At 38.5% G+C, this 18947-nt stretch overlaps 1 long non-coding RNA gene across 1 annotated transcript in view; it reads left to right on the top strand.

Moving 5' to 3' along the window:
- LOC117201153 (uncharacterized) overlaps window positions 1–18947 on the top strand; it is a 546510-nt gene that overhangs the window by 334027 nt on the left and 193536 nt on the right. The window lies entirely within an intron of this gene.

The raw sequence follows: 18947 nt of genomic DNA, 5'->3' as shown, positions 1-18947 counted from the left end.
GTGGGTTAGTTCAATGGCTCTCTGGTATTAATGAGTAAGGTCAGAGTCTGTTTCGGCTGTTTCCTCAAGATTTAAGGTGGCTGCAGCAGCTTGAAGGATATCCTTATGTGACAGAAAGATTGGAGAGTGGGAAAGGGTTTTCTCCTCACATTCTTCTTTCTTTTATCAGGGAAGACACTCCTTCCCAGAAGTTCCCAGCAACTCTTATTTATGCGTAGCCACAGGCATGATGGGAAATGAGTATGTGGCATTTTGAGCCTCCATGATGGAAACAGGCTCCACCCAGAGGAAGCAGCGGGTAGATCTGGCTATTGGGTAAGCAACTAAACATATCTACTCCAGAGATAAGTGACTAAGGGAATATGTTTGTAGCAGATATTTTTACTCAGCTTCAACACGCGGTGCTACAGGCAACAGTAAACACCTCCAGAATATCTACATAAATCCGAAGAGTAGACACTTAATCCAGATTACTGAATAAGAGTTGCCATTTCCTACTATGTACTAGACACTCTACAAATATCAACTTATTTATGTTTTCCAGTAACATCTCATAAAGTAGGTAGTATTATTCCTCTATTACACAGATCTAGAAATGTATGTCACGTTGCCTAAGGCCCCCTAGCTGGTAAGTGGCTGAGTTACAATTGGAAGTTAGAGTTTTCTGATGCCTGTGTTTGTTGTACTTCTTTGTCTCCATCACACTCTTCCCCAAATGCTTACCTGCCCCAGCCAGGAAACATGGTCTTCCTCTGGGACACAACAAGATGGCCAGATGACTGCCTCTGAGGCCCTTTCTAACACAGTCATCTACGAAGTGAGCATTCTTTGATGGTTTGAAGAGATCTTTTAGTTATTTTAATTTTTTTCCTATTGACCTGAAGGCATTAAAAAAAAAAAAGTACACTTAGGTATGATTCAGTGATTCTGAGTACTTTTTTTCCCTCCGTTTTAAATTTTTCTCTCTGATTGCTCCATTCTTGTTTGCAACTCTCGTGGCTGGATAAAGCCTGGGCAAGTCTTTGGATGTCAATCATTTTGAAGGGCGACTTTCTTGCATGACTTGGTAAGATCTGAAAGGAGGATAGCCACGATGGGGAGGCTGTGGTGAGGCGTACCCAGGCAGCTGGCAGTCTTGAGCATCCAAATGTAATTGCTCTGTTTTATTCACCCCAGCCTGCCCGCTGTGTTCATCAGGCTGGCCAGTGAACAGAAGGGAATCAGGGCTGAGATGGCCTCAGAAAGTCAGGCATGTACAACCGAAGTTAAAAATATGTAAAAAAAAATTACTTGGATGTGATTTGCTCTCATAGAACTCAATTTCTGGATAAGAACAAGAAGAAACAGTGCAAAACTGGAGCACTAAAATTCATCTTTGCCGAAGAAAATGCAGGGAGAGCTGTGAACATTTAATAATTTTGGTATCTAACCACCCATAGTAAGTGCTTGCTTAATGCATAGACAAGACAGGGAGATTTAGAAAGCAGGCAACTCAAGGCATTTCCAATTTATTTAAGGAACTCTTTGATCTGTTTTGAAATTTAGGATTCTGCTTTTGACTTTGCTAGATAAAGTTGGAGTAGAAATGAATTATTCATATGAAATATTGCCTCAATAACACTGCATCAAATAAACATAATGAAAAGCTGCCCATGTTATATAAGGGTAGCTAAGTCACAACTCTTCTGAATTGCAAAGTTAAGCACTCGGGGCTAGATTCCTCTCCAACATTACTCTATGGAAGAATCTGCTTAGGAGGATGTAACACTCAGTTCCTTTTTATTTCCAGTCAGATATGCATTTGTGGTTTATGGGTTTAAACTGCAGTCATAACCATAAATCTCACAGTCCTCATCCTGAATCCATCCAAGTCATTGGAGGCCTGAGAGCAATTTCCAGGACAATGTATCCCACACCACTTCAGCATTTTAAGTTCACCATAAAAATATGGTAAAACCAGTATGTTCCCCCTCCCTCCATGAAGTATGATATTTTCAGCAGCCTCTGAAAGCATCCATGCCTTGAAGGGAAAGTTTTAAGGCAAATAGAACCATCACTTATCAGCATCATCTTTTCTGATGATGCTTTGGATAACAGGTTAAAAGAGAGAGAAGGATAAACCAAACCTAAACAGTGCACATCTGGGGAATTGAGCTCTGCTGCAATTCAATAGATAACACTTGAATTCTTGCTGACAATCCGATTTTAAAGAATGGTAGTTCAATAAAGGTATAGGAAGTCGCCAGAGTCAGACTTGGGCAAAATGGTGAGGAAGGCAGAGTGTCTTCAGAGCTGCCCTTGTCCCCTGTCCCTCCTTTCTTCCTCTTCCTTCAAAAACGTGTATAGCCATGTGCTGTGTACCAGGCACTGTGCAATGGTAAACAAGACGGCATGGGCTTTGCCGTCAGAGAGCTGATGTTTTAGAGAGGAAGAGAGGCAATAGAATAAGTAATGAACAAACGTGTGATGAGCATGAGGCCCGGGGAATTGAAAGGTTCCGTGGGAACGCATGGCTGGTGTCCTAAGTGTCCGAGAAGATGTCCTTGAGGAAGGGCAATGTAAGACTGGAAGCCTGCATTAGCTGGGAGAAGGGGTTGTTGGTGAAGATTTAGGAGAGAATGTTTCATGTACAGGAAACAACATGGGCAAAGGCCATGTAGCATGTTGTTGAAACTGAAAGGAGTTTTCTTTGCCTGGGGCTAAGATTTCCAAGGGGGAGACTGGAGAGAGATAAGACTTAAGAGAAATTAAGAAGAGATCAGATTATAAAGAGTTTATGTTAGAGAAGATAAAGGGTTTGGATTTCAGAGCAATTGGGAGCTACTGAGGGTTTTCAGCAGGGGTGTGGCATGGTGAGATTAATATTTTGGAAAGATCACTGATGATGATCTAAAGCAGTAATTGGAAGGGAGCAAGGATGGAGGCACAGAGATGCATGGGAAGCTGCTGCAGTCACCTGCTGAGGGATGGCAGTGGCCTGCAGCAGGATGGGAGTTTGGGATGAAGAGCTTTAAAAGAGGTACTATTAGCAGGACTTGGTGACTGATTGGGTGTGAGGGGTGACCTGGATACCCTCAGGAAAACTCTCTCTTAGAGGACAGAGAATAAATTCATTAAGAGAATTGAGCATTAGTCAGGAGAGGTAGAGTGAAGAGGCTACATGAGAGAGATTTTCAAATATTTAGTATAGCATTGCTTACAAAATGTTTTGATTAAATTTATTGTCTCCAAATGACCAGTCAAGAGTGCATCTATTAAAATATTATATGTCCAAAGAAAATGAGTGTAGGTGTGCTCTGAGCTCATGCATTGCATCGTAGAATTGGGGAGTGTGTCCCAGTCCAAGTATTCTCCATCACAAACCCACGGGTGAGGAAGAGGAGTTAGGACTGCTGAAGAAAAGGGCAGCTGAGCTCCTGCGATCTGCTCTGTCTGTTGGGAATACGTGGGTACAGAGTAAGTACTTCTTGACCTGAACTGCACTGTGGGGCTTCAGAGGGTAGGCTTAAAGTTACAAAGGGGAAGATAGCAGCAAGGCACGAGGAAGAACTTTCTGACAATTGTCTGGCAATTGTTTCAGTGAGGTGAATGCCTCATTCCTGGATATGTCAGGTGGATCTGGCCATACATCTGTCAGGCAAGGGTTTTCCTGTTGAGGTCCACATCACATGATCTCTAGTGTCCCTTAATGACTGTCTGTAAATAAATGATTCTAAGGAATTACACTCCCTGCCAGCCAGGGGTAGCTGTCCATCTCACTCGTCACTGTACAATCACAGGTCAGTTTGAGGAGCACAAGATTATTATTATAGGAGCTTTGAGTCTCTCCAAAGAGTATCATTGTTCTGTCATTCCAGATGTTTGTCATCTTACAGCTGTATTACACTATGGTCTCTAGATATTGTCTTCCCTTCTCTGAACAAAATTGGAAAGAGAATTTTCATTTTATCAAGTGAAAGTAGCCTCACTAAGTTCTTTTACAGAGACGTCTGTTTTATAATTCAATGCATGATATCAATTTGGGAAAAATAATTAAGAAAGATCCAGAGGAAAATATTGTATCAATTCTGCCTTTAGCTTGACTACCTTACAATAAAGAGGCGGAGAATCAATCTGATATTAGGGCTTAAAGTGAGCATGAGTTGTATGTGTTGTTTACAGTTCTTTTTGAAAGCACTTCGGTGCTCTTCATAATATGAACAAATGCCTGCTGAGGACCCTCCTAAAACTGTCAAATTCACTTTACCTATGTCCACGTTTTTACCTAGGTTTGCTAAGTAAATAGAAGCCTATCATCTCTTGTGTCACCTCTCTTCCTCAGGGTTATGCTTTTAAAAGCATTCTCAGCAAGAAATAAGTTTCATTAGTGCTTGGAAAATAAATTGGTGAGGTGACAGATTCTGTGGTTTGATGGAAGCTCAATTATAATTGTATAACATAATATAGCAAGTGCAGATGAAATCCTATTAGGGTCTGGAAATCCAATATCTCAGCTCTATGACTTTTAATTGATCTTTACACATATTGTCATTGCAGTCAAATATCTGAGCTGATTCCAGTACACGTAAACAAATGTAAGCACATTAACTCTGTTAATAATTTTAACAAGTAATCTGTATTTCCCATTAGATTGTGTCCAGTTTTGCCTTGGCATAATTAAAGATATCAGCAGTGATAAGCCTAATGTGTTATTTAAAGTATGCATGTATTGAAGTCTTGCTTTTGTCATTAACTATGTAGCCATCATTCAGAAATTAGACTTTGTCTTTCTCTGAAGCAAACATGGATGGTGGGGGTGTGGGAGAAGGAGGCCTTGTGGGGTGGTGCAGAAGCTGCAGATGAAGAGTAGAGTCTGAGTTCAAGTTTTGACTTTACCACTCAAATACCCATGTGAAACCTTTAAGCTTTCTGATCCCATTTCATCACCTCTCCTAACAAAGAGATGGTCCGCATTTTTTCTCTCGGTGCTAACATTCTGGTTTCTATAAGGCAGACATCAACTCCCTTCCTTGCTAATAATTGACAGTTGAATACAAATACTGTTGACTTTATGTTCATTTTTGCTCAAATTTCATACAGCTGGACAATGTAAGCTCAGTTGTGTGTGTCTGGAAAGGTGGTAAGGGAAAGTGTTTCTCTTGCTGATTGTCATATCTGCAACATCAGGCTCAGTACCTGGAACTTGCTTAATCAATATTTGCTGGATGAACGAATGCATGCATTCTAGTCATTCTACCTTCCCATGGAGATGGATTAGAGAGATTGGCTGGGCATCCCCTCTCAATATCCCTTGTGTTATTATCCTTCGGCTAGATGAAAACATCATGAAGTTACTCTGAAAGTACACCTTTAATGACATGACAGGACATGACAGAACATGACATGACATGACACTGAATGCCTTCTCCTATCCTTAATGAAATGGAAGTGAATCAGAACAAACCACTGTCCTCCGGACTGTTCCCCACACTTGCCTATTAGTCAGAGCACAGCCTGGAGATGCTTCTGTTAGTCAAGGGCAAGCGGAGACTTATTTGTCAGTTTCCAGCTTGAACAAAGTGGGAACTAGTGTGTGCTACAAACATGACATTTGAGAATGTTCTTTGAGTACTCCAAGAACATTAGAGTCTAAATCATGCTGTAAACAAAAACAACTTTTAATACCAGCTATGACTAATCCAGTGCTTTTGTTCATTAGGTAGAACAAACATTCTGATTTGCAATCAAATATCTACAATTATCATGAAAGCCTGAGAAAAATCCTCCCTGGCAGGAGATCTTATCTCGGCACACAGAACAGATAAGTTTCATTCCTTGATAGACAATCTCCATGCCTAGGTGATCCCAGTAAACAGTCTTTTCGGAGTGATTTTTAGCAAATGGGTGGCTTATTCAGGCTTTTATCTGTTTAAGTTCATCACTTTCTGAAATCGTCTTTGCATATATTAGCATATATTCATTTCACTGATTCTTTGTTTCTTTCAATGGGGATACTCTGTCTGCTCCTTATTTCATCTGATTTGCTTTTGAAATGAAGAACCCTTTTCTTCTTTAGGTGTCCTTTGAAAATAAATAGAATTTCCTGTACATTAAATAAAAATAGCAGAGTTCTAATAGCAAGCCTTCATTAAGGGCAAAAGCCCCACGAGAAAAATCATTAGTGCCTTTCCTCCTGCATTAAAAACTTCTAGGAAGAAGATGGAGAGAGTATTAGGAATTCCTGAAGTGAATGAGATCAACTCCAAGGTGACACCAGCCTCTCTTGGATTAGTGACCTTTTGCTAGGTTTTTCTTGTTTGCACAAGCAGAGGCTTTTGACATATTCCCCAAGACCCTTAATTCCTCTCTCTGTTTGGCATATTACCAGCAACATAAAAAAGAGAGAAAGAAGGAAGCTCTCATTTTATCTTTGAGCTGCTTAAATATTTATGTTCTAATTTGTTATTGACTTCATGTGGAGTTTTATCAAAATATAGATGGAAAAGTTTAAAGATGGCTCCTGGGAGAGCACTTAATCCATTTAAAAATAAATTTCTAATGGCCAGATTTTCTGGGCTTAAAACATGAAGCTATGAAAGAAAGCAAAACCAAAGAAGCCCAGTCTATATGCTGACATTTGTAGACAAGGATAAAGGAAAATTGGTAATGAAAATGCTAATCAAATATCATTGTGAATGCTCATTTTTTTCATTTTTAAAATATTTGATGGAAGCCTTTACTAGATTTCTATTTTAATTACTTTTCATTTGCAAAAAAATGAAACCTAATTAAAAACACCCTAGGGTAAACCCTTGGGAATGAGTCTTTGTTGCATTTCGCCTCCTGTTCCTATTTCACTTTTAGTATACTCATGCTTTCTTAGACACTTAATATGTTAATTCCTTCAGAAATAGCTACATGTTAAGTGCAGGGACTGGGCAATATTTATAGCAAAGGACTGAATCTCTAATGGTGAAATTTCAGAGAACAAAAGGAGAGATCAGTTTAAACAGATCATATACACACATTCTTTCAAATCCAGCCATATGGATCTATGCTTGAAAATGTATCCTCTATCACTGCTGCCTTTATGACATAACTAACATTATTTATCCTTCTATCCTAAGACCTTGCTGACTCTGTTTTTGACCAAAGTTCTTACAGCAACAAGTTACATATTGCAAAGAAGAAGTGCCTTATTTAACTGAGAAGGCTGTTGAATACCTACTTCAAAATTCTAACCTAACAAGACTTAGTTTATTGGCAAAAGTAGAATATATTTTAATTATTTTATAAAGACTAGATACTGCTTTGTGTATTTTGATTTCTAGAAGATTTTATTTGCTTGGATCAGAGTTTCCCATATTTTAGGCCTCAGATCAGGTCCAGCTCAGAAAAAATTTTTATGGGTACTCAAAACAAACATAAATTTGAATGGAGAAAAAAGGAAGGAGGGAAGGATGGAAGAAAGGAAGGAAGGAAGGAGAAGGGAAGGGAGGGGAAGAGAGAGAGAGGGAGAGAGAGAGAACCTTGTGTATCCCCCGATTCTTGTCTGGACTCAGAGAAGTGGGACACAGCTTCTCAGGGAATGGGCAAGGTCCATGCTAAAGAGGCAGAAGCAGAACACAAACTTTGATGACTTCTCACAGAAAGAGTGCTCATTCCCTTCAGATCTACCCGGCTTGGCTCAGAGCTACATCTTCAGTCAAAAAGAGGCATGACCCCTGTCCTGAAATTGGCTCACATGCTGACACAAACCTGCTACAAGTTACACCTTCCTGAACTGAGAACAAATGGCAGAGTTTTCAACACAGTACATGAGGTGGCTTCCAGCTTGGAGGTTGTAGGGTGAGCAGAGCTTCTAGCTCCCTCATTAGGGATTTCATGGTGTGATTGTCTCCAGTCGAAATGGAGAGGACCAGGTATTGGAAAGCCCTGGAAGGTGCCTTCTCAAGCCTCTTGTACAAACTGCATGTTACCCAGATCTAATATCAAAATTCTGGCCTAATTTCTTACTGTTGTACCAGGGCCAGCCATGTTTGCTATTAATCTCAGGCATCAGACTTGTGCAACGTATTAGTCAGGGTTCTCCAGAGAAATAGAACCAATAGGAGATTATCTATGTATGTATGTATGTATGTATGTATCTATCTATTTATCTATTATCTACCTATTCTTACTATAATACATAGGATTTATTATAAGGATTGGGTCATGCAATTATGGAGGCCCATAATTTGCCATCTGCAAGCTGGAAGCCCAGGAAAGCTTGTGGTGTAGTTTGAAGACCTGAGAACTGGAGAGCTGGTGGCGTAGATTCCAGTCCAGACCTGAAACCCTGAAAACCAGGACAGTGAGGGCAGAAGACTGATGGGCCAGCTCACACATTCAGGCAGAGAGAGAGGGACTCCAACTTTCTGCCTTCCTGTTCTATTCAAGCCCTCAATGTGGGATGATACCTACCCACAATGGGGAGGGACACAAGCTTTACTCAGTCCATCACCAGTTCAAATGCTGATCTCTTCTGGAAACACTCTCAAAGACACCTCCAGAAATAACACTTAAGCAGATATCTGGCCCAGTCATGTTGACACATAAAATTAGCCATCACATTCAGTCACCCTGAAACTGACTACCTGGTTGTGGACCAGGAGAAACTGGTGGGGTAGGTCTGGCCCAGGACCCTCGTAGGTCTCAGAGACCTTGCAATCTAGGGGGAAGACAGGGCTGCCACGTTGCCCATCTCCAGGAAGTACAAAGGGAAGCGTGCTTCTGGGTGACCGGCAGTGCACAGCTTGCACAGCCATCTATGGTGACAGAGAGCCATGATAAGATTTGTGCCTTAGGAAGATCACAACAGAAATAGGTGATACTGAAATGATACATCCAGCAAGAGCATCAGAAGCATGTTGCTTAGCAATATAGAGGCAACTACCTACAGAATCAGCTAAAGGTCTGAAATGATTGCTTCTAGCATGTGGTCCTGGGAATGGGAGGTGTGTGGAGGGAAGGGAGATACTTGTTTGTCATTTTAAACCTTTGATTTATATTTAATTTTTAAAAATCAGGTATAATAGAAAAACAATACTATAAACATATGTGTGTACGCATAAATGTATGCATGTACATATGTATGTACACATGTATGTGTATGCATTGTGCATATTATGTATGTGTGTGTATATGCATGCATGCATGTATGAATGCACACACGTGCATAAATACTCTTTGAAGGATAAGGGAAAAATAACCCTGGGGACATTGTGGATCAAGCACTAGGGCAGGGAGAGCCACTAACAGGCAACCACTGTAGTGGCTCTGGCCAGAGTAGACTCAGATTGAACCCAGGCCGTGCATGGGGAATGGAATTGGTTGATCTGAGAGATACTAAAGAGGTGGAAGCAACAGGACTCAGTGCTCATAAACACAGGCTTTCTGCCCCACATCCTCATTTCCTTCCCTGTTGGTGGGGTGCGTAGGTGGGAGCAGGGAAGGCAGGGAGGGGGAGGGGAGTAGGCGTTAGAAGCCATGGGGAAGGAAAGAAGGCCTCACAGGCTTGCTGCTGGGAAAGGTGTTTCTCTTCTTTCTGTGGATGCAAAGTATCTCCCACATTCTGGAGCAGAGACTATAAATAGATGCAATTCATGATCATCTTCCCCCCAACTATTTTGTACCCCTTCCCCAAATATACACATGTGCCCCTGTATATGTTGGCTCTCTTTAACATTCCTTCATTTTTGTTTCCTTTACACTTTCAGTGTGATGCATATTTGGTGTGTATGTGTGTTTGGGGGTGTGGGGTAGGTCACACACCCCAGGTGAGGATGAGTGGTTTAGGGAGCCTGAGCTGCACAGCCGAAAAGGTTTTATTCTACTTAATAAAGACGATATCTGTTTTTTATTATATATATATACACACATCACCTATCTATGTATCTGTGTCTCTATGTCTCTATCCATGTTCTATGTATGTAGCTATGTGTCTTTGTATGTATGTATGTTATATCTATCCATCCATCTAAATTTTCTGTCGGGATATTATCTGTATTACTGACCCCCCCATTATAGTTTCATTTGGGGAACCCTAATTTGGATCTGACAAATGTACTTCTAGGGTCACAGAATTCTCTCTACCAGTTACTAGTGAGGCAAGAATCAGTTCCAATGACCTCATTCATCTGTCAAATATAATTTAGAGCTTGCAAGCCAGTTACTGTGTTAGCTTTCTCAGTATCCATTCCAAACTCTTTCCCTTGCCTTTACCATAGAAGTTGCAAAGCTAAAACTCACATTTAAAATTTTTAGATTTTTTTTAGCATCTTTATTGGAGTATAATTGCTTTACGATGTTGTGTTAGTCTCTGCTGTACAACAAAGTGAATCAGTTGTGTGTATACATATATCCCCATATCCCCTCCCTCTTGCATCTCCCTCCCACTCTCCCTATCCCACCCCTCTAGGTGGTCACAGAGCACCGGGCTGATCTCCCTGTGCGATGCAGCTGCTTCCCACTAGCTAGCTATTTTACATTTGGTAGTGTATATATGTCAATGCCACTCTCTTACTTCGTCCCAGCTTACCCTTCCCTCTCCCCGTGTCCTCAGGTCCATTCTCTAAGCCTGCATCTTTATTCATGTCCTGCCCCTAGGTTCGTCAGAACCATTTTTTTTTTAGATTCCATGTATACACTCACATTTTTAGATTGCCTTGAAACCATGGGTGGCCATGTAACACTGTTCTGCCCAATGAAATGTAAGTAGGAAGTCTTACTTGTGATTTCTGATAAGGCCTTTGCTTTCTTGATACAATGGACAGCACCGTCCACCTTTATTTTATACTCTATCTTCCTTTTCTGCCTGTAATAAATGTGATTGCTGGAGCTCTAGCAGCCATAGTAAGACAAAGAAAATGAGAGACCATGGCCTTAATATCCTACACTTGATAAATCAACACTATCAATTACCTCTCAGATTTCTTGTAGAAACCCTGACAGTTGGGTTTTCTAAGACTCAGAACCAAATGCAATCCTTGACTGATATAGGTAGGCATTGGAAAAACAGGGGAAACAGGACAGGATAGAGTCTCTGGCTCATGATTTTGTGAGTAGGGCATCTCTACCGGAGTTGAGGCTTTAAGCAGTGTCCTCCACAGACATGCCTTGGGAGATCAGGTCTCATTTCCTGCCTGAGAAACCTGGAGCACACAGACTGATGCAACACATTTCTGGCTATTAATGCAGAATCAGTGGCAACTCCAGTGTTAATCCTGCAGGCTGGAAATAAATTATGCTCTGTCTCCACCAGACCGAATCATTACTAAAACAGCATTAATACCTATTTATATTTTTCTATCAATATTTCATAAATTTGAAGAGAAACAGCTGGAAAGAATTCAGATGATTTCTTCTCTCTGTGTGCTTTCAGAGCATCAGTTATTGCTGTGGGGCACCTTCAGCATCTCCTAAAGCTGCAGTAAATCTCCTAGTTCTAACTTTGAAGATTTTAGAAATGCTAATAGTGGAATGTGTATGAATTATTACTTTTGCTCTACTGCAGTGATACTTTCCTGAAGAGTAAACAAAATCCACATTCAATTCAAGAATGAATGATCATTTTTTGGGGGGGGTGCTTGGGTTGAGAGAGTGTGAGCGAAGAGTAGGAGGGGTGTGTGAATTTCTTAATTGTTTTGAACTCAGTTTCTCACTGAGTGAAGCATATAGATAGGTGAAAGAAGAGTGTGAGTATAATATCTTTATGGGTGTTTTTAAATAAACATTTCACATTTTCTAACTCATCTGATTCTTATAAAAATATTACTTGGCAGGCAGGTTAATTATAACTATTCCCATTTTGTAGATAGGGAAACCAAGCCATAAAGTATTTTTTTTCTTGGAGGGCTTCTCAGTGTTCTCACCACTCAGAATTGCTATTACAATGGAGAGCTACTGGTCATGTTTGTTACCTCACTGTCCTTCAAACTTGGTATTAAAAAAAAAACAACAAAAAAAAAACCAACCAAAAACTTGACTAACTTCCCTCATTCAACTCTTAAATACAACAACAACCAAAGAGTGAAAATGTTTGTGAATCTCTTTATATCTGCATCCAAATTGAACCAGAAGAGGTAAGGAGGGAATGAAAAAGGGAAAAAGGAGGATCAGAAGTAACAACTATTGAATACTTGTTATAGGCTGGGAAGTTGTGGGATCATCATGTCAGGGACTAGGGCAAGAACTATGTCCAAGGTACATTATTCCCATCTTACAGGCAGAGAGATAGGTTCAGAGAGGTTAGTCACTTGCCCAAGGTCAAACAGGTAGTATATCATGGAAGAGTGATTATACTGAGGAATATGTTTTCAAAGTCTATGATCTTAATAAAGAAAATGTAGTATATACATACAATGGACTATTATTCAGCCTTAAAAAAAAAGGAAATCTTGCCATTTGTGACAACACAGAAGAACCTGGATGACATTATGCTAGGTGAAATATGCCAGTCATAGAAAGATAAATACTGCATAATTCCATTTATATAAGGTACCTAAAATATTCAAATTCATAGAAGCAGAGAATAGAAAGGTGGTTGCCAGGGGTTGAAGGGACGGGGGAATGGGGAGTTGTTGTTCAATTACACAGTTATACACAATGAATAAGTTCTGGAAGTCTGCTGTACAACATAGTACCCATAGTAAACAATGCTGTATTGTACACTTGAAAATTTGTTTAAGAGGGTAGGTTTCATATCAAGTGTTCTTTATCACAAACAAAAGTACACTTCACTTGTGCTTTCACGTGTACTTTTCATTGTATCTAAGAAGATTTTGTTTAACCCAAGGTCACAAAGTTTTACTCCTATGTTTTCTTCTAAGTGTTTCATAGTTTCAGCTGTTATATGTAGGGTTATCATCCATTTTTAGTTAATTTTTGTGTACAGTATAAGAAAGTAGTTCAACTTCATTCTTTTGCATGTGGATATCCAGTTGTTCCAGCACCACTTGTTGAAAAGTCTGTTCTTTTCCCATTGAGTTGTCTTGGCTTCCTTGTCAGAAATCAGTTGACCATAATAAATGTAAAAGTTTATTTCACACTCTCAATTCTATTTCATTAACCTATATGTCTGTCTTTATACCAGTACTTCATAGCAGGTTTTGAAATTGGGAGAAGTGAGTCTGCCAATTTTATTCTTTTTCAGAATTGCTTTGACTGTTCTAGGTCCTGTGTATTTTCATGTGATTTTAGCATAAACTTGTCAATTTCTGCAAGAAAGCCAGATCAGATATTTCTAGGGATTGCAGTGAATTTGTAGATCAGTTTGGGGAGTAGCCATCTTAATATTGTCTTCCAATCTGTGAACATGGGATATCTTTCCATTTATTTAGATCTTCCCTTTCTTTAACATGTTTTGTGTTTTTGAGAGTACAAGTTTTGTATTTCTTTTGTTAAATTTTTTTCTCAGTGCTTTGTTCTTTAAAATGCTATTTTAAATGGAAATGTTTTCTCAACTTTATTTTCAGATTATTCATAGCTTATTTATAGAAACAGTTTATTTTTTATATTGATCTGTGTCCTGCAACTCTACTAAACTTGTTCATTAGTTCTAATAGTTTTTTAGTGGATTTATTAGGATTTTCTACATAAAAGACTATGTCATCTACAAATAGAGATATTTTTACTTTTTCTTTCTAATCTTGATGCTGCTATTTTCTCTTTCCTGCCTAACTGCCCTGGCTAGAACTTCTAGTACAAAATTAAGTAGAGGTTATGAGAATGAACATCTTTGTCTTGTTTTTGATCTTAGGAGGAAGGCATTGGTCTTTCACATTATGGTATTTAAGTGTTTTTTTTTTTTAAATCATGAAAATGTGTTGAATTTTGTCAACTGTTTTTCTGTGTCTACTGAGATGACCATGTGGGTTTTTCCTTTATTTTATAAATATGGTGATTACATTAATTAATTTTCTGATGTTAAAGCAACCTTGCATTACCAAAATAAACCTTACTTGATCATGTTGTATAATACTTTTTATATGTCTAGATTGATTTGATAGTATTTTGTTGGATCTTTTTGCATCTATCTTTATAAGAGATATTTTTCTATAGTGTTCTTTTATGATATCTGTGTCTGGTTTTGGTATTAGGATAATAACCCCATAGAATGAATTAGGAAGTGTTCTCTTCTGTTTTTTTCAAGTGTTTCTAAAAAATTGCTATTATTTCTTTTTAAAATATTAGATACAATTTATTTGTGAAGGCATCTGATCCTGGGCTTTTCTTTGTGGGAAGTTTAAAATTGCTAATTCAGTCTCCCTATTTGTTATAGGTCTATTCATATTTTCCATTTCTTCTTGAGTCCATTTTGGTAGTTTGCGTCTCTCTAGGAATCTGTTTATTTTATCTAAGTTATCTAATTCATTGCATACAGTTTTTCCGTAGTATTCCCTTAAAACCTATTTATTTTGTAAGCTTGGTAGTGATGTCCCTTCTTTCATTTCTGAGTCTAGTAATTTAAGCCTTTTTTCTTTTTCTTGATCAGTCTGGCTAAATGTTTGTCAATTTTGTTGATCTTTCAAAGAATCAATTTTTCATTCTGTTGATTTTCACTATTGTTTTTCTATTCTCTATTTCTTTTATTTCTGCTCTAGTCTTTATTACTTCCTTTCTTCTGCTTGATTTAGATTTAGTTCACTCTTCTTTTTTCAGTGTCCTAAGGTAGATGGTTAGATTATTGACTTGAGATCTTCCTTTTTTTTTTTTTGTAGTACGCGGGCCTCTCACTGCTGTGGCCTCTCCCTTTGCAGAGCACAGGCTCCAGATGCACAGGCTCAGCGGCCATGGCTCACGGGCCTAGCCTCTACGTGGCATGTGGGGTCCTCCCGGACCGGGGCACGAACCCGTGTCCCCTGCATCGGCAGGTCGACTTTCAACCACTGCGCCACCAGGGAAGCCCGAGATCTTTCTTTTCAAAACTATAAGCATTTATTATAATTTCCTTCCAAATGCTTCTTTAGTTGATACATTTTCCCAAGTACTGCTTTAATTGAATCCCATAAAGTCTGCTATATTATGGTTTTTGTTTTCATCATCACAAAGTATTTTCTAATTTTCCTTGTGATTTACTTCTTGACCTATTGGTAATTTTGAAGTATATTATTTAATTTCCACATACTTGTGAATTTATTAAATTTCCTTCTGTTATTGAGTTCTCACTTCATCCCATTGTGGTTGGAAAGCATTCTTTGTATACTTTCAATCTTTCCATTTCTATTGAGGTTTTTTTAATGGTCTACCACATGGTCTATCTTTGTGAATGATCCATGTGCGCTTGAGAAAAATGTATTGTGCTTTTATGGGGTGGACTGTTGTATAGCATGTTGTTAGGTTTAGTTGATTTAGTGTCATTCAAGTCTTCATGTACTTGTTGATCTCCTGCTTGGTGGTTCTATCCATTTTCGAAAGTGGGACGCTGAAGGTTCCAACCAGTACTGTTGAATTGTCTGTTTCTCCCTTCAATCTGTCAGTTTTTGCTTTTGTATTGTGGAGACTCTGTTGTTAGGTGCATATATGCATGTAAGTGTTATATCTTACTGATGGGTTGATCCATTTATTATTATTAAATGATCATCATTATTTCTAGTAACATATTTTTGTTTTAAAGTCTGTTTTGTCTAATATTAGAATAGCTATTCTAGCTGTCCTATGGTTGCTCTTTCCATGATTTAATTTCCATTGAAATGAGCTGGAGTGTCAGGTGAAGGAGTGGGTCATGGTTCAAATGCCACAGACTCTTGCTTTTCCTATCAAGATTTATTAGATTTTCTTAAATAAATGTTTCTCCACTTGTTGTATGCCATTAGGATAATTTCCAGAGACTTCAAATTATTTAAAAAATAAATTTCATCAGTTATGGTTGTTTTGCTGGGGGGAAGATTCTTGGAGACTCTCACACCATCATTGTAGAAGTGGTACTCCTCAAATTTGATTTTAATCTCATCTCCATCTTCTCATCACCCCCACCATGTGCCTTTCCTTTCAGATTCAATTGTAACTTAAAAGACCTGAAGTGGGGAGGTTGTATGGAATCTGCTTTTGCATACCTCCTTCCATTTCCTTTTCTAGGTCTGGAAGGAGGGATTAAGGGAATAAATAAATGAATATTTATTTTTTAGTGTAACTGTGTGGTTACATTATCTTTTAATAAATTCTTTCAGCTTAACAAACTAAAGCAGATGGCCATTTTGTGCTCTCTGTGTGGCAGCATCCAATCCTTGCTTTCTCATTGGTGTGTAAATGTGAGTTTTGTGGAGGGGACCATGGGACCTCCCTACTACTGCATGTTTCTCTGAGGTGGGAGACGTATATCTCAGGAGTATATTCCAAAAGGTCTCCAAGTTGATCTCAGGAGACAATGTGCTCTATGCAGCAGCAGAGATGGGGATCTTTCCAGGACTGAGTAGAAGATGAATGCCCCATTTCCAAGGATCCACCTTACCTGAGTTCTTCCTTTTGGTGGGGCCTCACTATTGAGTGCTTAATAGGGGACCAACAGTTTTAAACAGAACTTAGTTTTAATTTAGAACCAGAGTATAGAAGATTTTTAATGGTGCAGAATTAAATCAAGTCTAATTCTTAAAATCAATGACAAAGGATAGGTGTGTTAACATAAAATAAATTATAACTTTAAGACCAAGTTTAACAAAGGTGAAAATTGTATTCCCATTATTGAAATGTTGCTTAACTAAGCAAGAGTAACTCTCAAATTCACTATACTATATAAAATACTTTATCTTTCTTTACTTGGAGGAGGGTCAGCCTTTTTTTCTATTCAAGCCTTCAACTGATTGGATGAAGTCCACCACATTAGGGAGGGCAGTCTTCTTTTCTCAGTCTACTGATTTAAATGTTCATCTCATCCAAAAACACCCTTACAGAAACACCCAGAATAATGCTTATCAAATATCTGGGGTACCTTGTGGTCCAGTCAAGTTGACACATAATAACTGTTAAACTCCCTCAGTCTCTCCTTTCTTCCCTTCTTGCCCCATTTTCCTGGCTGTAACTGCCCAGAATAGAGCTTCCGTTGCACTGAGTTGGGTTGTAGAGTGTATGAGCATGCTGTGACTCAAATGCCACTGATTCTTCTTATTCTTATCAAGATTTATTAGATTTTTCTTCAGTTATGTTTCTCCATTTGCTGTATGCTGTTAGGAGAACTTCTGGAGACTTTAAAATTTTAAATTCATCAGATAAAATGAAATCCATCCTCCCTTTCTTCTTTCCTTCCTTCCTTCTTTCCTTCCTTCCTTCCTCCAACACATGTTTATTAGGACCTCTAGCCCTGCCATAGTCTCATTAGGGGAAAGTAACTTATCCACCCATCCTTGTTTATCAAACTCTTTGAGGAATAACTTGTAAAGATTGGAGATCCAAGAACTCTGGATGTGGACACTGAATGCCAGCCCTTGGATTCCCAGTGAAGGGTGTGGCCTGGAAAAGAGGTTTACATTGGTAAGCATCAGACAAGGTCTTTTTATAATGGAATGTTTACTTCAAAAATCATCTGTATTCTGTGATTTAGAGGAGTATACATAGGTGAAAATTATGCATTTATTGATTTCAGTGTTCCACATTCTGGATTTGGCCCCAATTTCAAGATTTGAATTCTTTTAAATTAATACAGATGCTGTACATTATTGTCTTTTCTTTTAATGCATTTAAGCAGTAAATGCGTTAAAGCAGTAACCAAGTGACTATAGTTACTGTCTTCTGCAAAGAGTGAGTTTTTGTTATTTGATTATGTTTTTGAATATTTTGTATGCCTAGATAGAGCTAACATTTCATTTTATAGATATTATACATTGTGGGTATTAAAGTAGTGATGTATTTAGATTTTTCCCTGTAAAGTATTTATGTTCCTACATCAGGAAATTGAATCATGATTTTGTAACTTTCTTTAGTAAAAATAGCTAAGAGAGTTGTTTTGAAACGTGGGAAATGAACCATCTCTAATTCAACATTTTAATCATGGATACTTGCGGGGGTATCTTTTGGAATCCAAGTATTAAGAATAATTATTAGCTCCTGAAACAATGGGCATTAATTGTGTGTGTTTGTCCGTGTGTGCATGTGTGTGTGTGTGTGTATGTGTGTGTGTGTTTATGTTCAATTCAAGAAATGGAGATTAAATGCACTCTATGTCCAAGAATCTGTGCCAGAGTCACAAAAGTCATCCATCAGCTTTCAGTCTACTTGGAGGGTGGGGAACATGTAACTAAGATGGTAGAAAGCCTAAGAAAGTCCCTTCGTAGGTTGGAATAAATACTAAAGAGAATAGGTTGGAATAAATACTAGAGAAGAGAATAAGTGCAATTTGTTGGAGGGCCCAGGATATGCACAAGGGAGGTGATATTGAGATTATACACAGTTTGAGAAGGAATTAATTGCTTCCATGTTCTTTGCATTTTCATTACAGTATTTGTTTCATTCAGCTTTAGCATACTTCATTATTTGTACTTGCTTCTTGACTAGTTTTAAAGCTTCTTGAGGACAGGGACCTTGTCTTAATCATATTTGCTCCATATGCCTGCCATTCCTTTGCATCCTTTCATCTAATCTCCACGGCAGTTGCTAAACAAATGTTTGTTTAATTAAATTTAGCACTACTATGAAGAGAAAATTATTCAGAAGCTCAGAGCTCTAATCTGTATGGGTCAAAATACCTTTGATAAGAGAGTTTCAGATAAACAGATAAATCCTGTGAAGTAATTAACACTTCCCTTTGAAAAGCAATGTGGGCCCAGATAAAGTCAGAAGCTATGAAAATATTTTTGAGTAGCAAAGGGGATGTGGCAGGATATCCTTGTCTACAGATACACAGGAAAAAAAAGGTAAGTGGTGCTTGTAACAGATAGTACTGATGTACTTATTTTGTACCCATGAGTATAGATTTAACTGTTGCTTAGGATTAACTA

Source organism: Orcinus orca, chromosome 11 (genome assembly GCF_937001465.1).
Source record: "Orcinus orca chromosome 11, mOrcOrc1.1, whole genome shotgun sequence".
Taxonomy (NCBI): domain Eukaryota; kingdom Metazoa; phylum Chordata; class Mammalia; order Artiodactyla; family Delphinidae; genus Orcinus; species Orcinus orca.
This window is presented reverse-complemented; position numbering and strand designations above follow the sequence as displayed.